This window comes from Myotis davidii, unplaced genomic scaffold (genome assembly GCF_000327345.1).
Source record: "Myotis davidii unplaced genomic scaffold, ASM32734v1 scaffold1104, whole genome shotgun sequence".
NCBI classification, from domain to species: Eukaryota; Metazoa; Chordata; class Mammalia; order Chiroptera; family Vespertilionidae; genus Myotis; species Myotis davidii.
The window spans coordinates 81,654-82,884 of record NW_006294679.1 but is presented as its reverse complement, the minus strand read 5'-3'; the positions used below and the strand labels follow the sequence as shown (position 1 = coordinate 82,884).

Sequence of the window (1,231 nt, the reverse complement as noted above, 5' to 3'; positions counted from 1 at the left end):
GTGAAGTGCCCAGCCTCTCCTTTTTTCTTTTTTTTTATTGTGGGGTTTATTTATCTTCTATAATTGAAACTTTGTTGCCGTCACTGGAGCTGAGAGCCGGCTCCAGCTCTGAGGCCACGGCCGGCTGAAAGCAGGTATCTGGATTGTTTAGCTTCTATAATTGAAACTTTGTTGCTTTCAGAGATCAGAGCTGGGCCGCAGGCATCTCTGGAGCAAGCAAGCCTCCTGCTTGCTTCAGCTGCATGGCTGCTGGCCGCCATCTCGGTTGGCAGTTAATTTGCATATCACCCTGATTAGCCAATGGGAAGCGTAGCGAAGGTATGGTCAATTACCCTTTCTGTTTTTTATTAGATAGGATTTTTAAAAAGTTTTTATCTGGGACAAAATGATTAAAGGTAAATGATTTCTCTAGAAATAATCTAAGGGTAGAGAATCATAACAAGATACAATTAAATGTATATAGAACCTAAGTTACATGAATTACAAATGGTGCGACCTAACCATAACCATCAAATCCCACCGCCATGTGCTTGCTTGGGGACGGGCGCATTAACAGTGTCTGGACTCCATTCTGTGAACTTCTATAAATGTTTTGTTATGGATCCCTTTGGAGAAGCGCAGGAAATTAAGACTTACATTATTGTTCAGGTTAAATAAAATTTCTGTGAGAAACCAAGATGGCAGCATAGGTAAACACCGGAGATTGCTGCCTCGCACAACCACTTCAAAAGTACAACTAAAAGACAGAACAGACATCACCCAGAACCACAGGAAGGCTGGCCGAGTGGAAATTCTACAACTAGAAGGAAAGAGAAAAGCATACCGAGACTCAGAGGAGGTGCGGTGCGGAAGTAAAATACTAAGGTGCAGAGGTGCATGCGGAGCGGGCTGGCGGCTGAGGGCACAGTTGTCTTTTTCAATCGGAGGGAGTCTCAAGCTCTGAGCTCCAGTTCCGGGTGAGTCTCTGGGGACCCAGACTCAAACAGGAGAAGCGGGACTGTCTGGCATAGGTCTGAACTCAAGGGCAGCTTTCTCTCCAAGGTACTTGCAGCAATTGCTGGGACACTGAGACTGCTTCTGAAGGCAGGACTGAGAGCAGTCATAACTGCTTGCTCCGCCCGCCCTGTAGATCCCCTGGGACCCGCCCGCCCAAGCCTTGCACGCAGGCATTTGCTGGATAGCCTAGGCAGAGGCTAAGATTAACACCTACCTAGAGATCCAGGAGCCAGGG

General features: G+C 47.1%; 1 protein-coding gene across 5 annotated transcripts in view; it reads right to left on the bottom strand.

The window, feature by feature from the left end:
* Positions 1–1,231, bottom strand: part of NBN (nibrin) — a 39,009-nt gene that overhangs the window by 30,251 nt on the left and 7,527 nt on the right. The window lies entirely within an intron of this gene.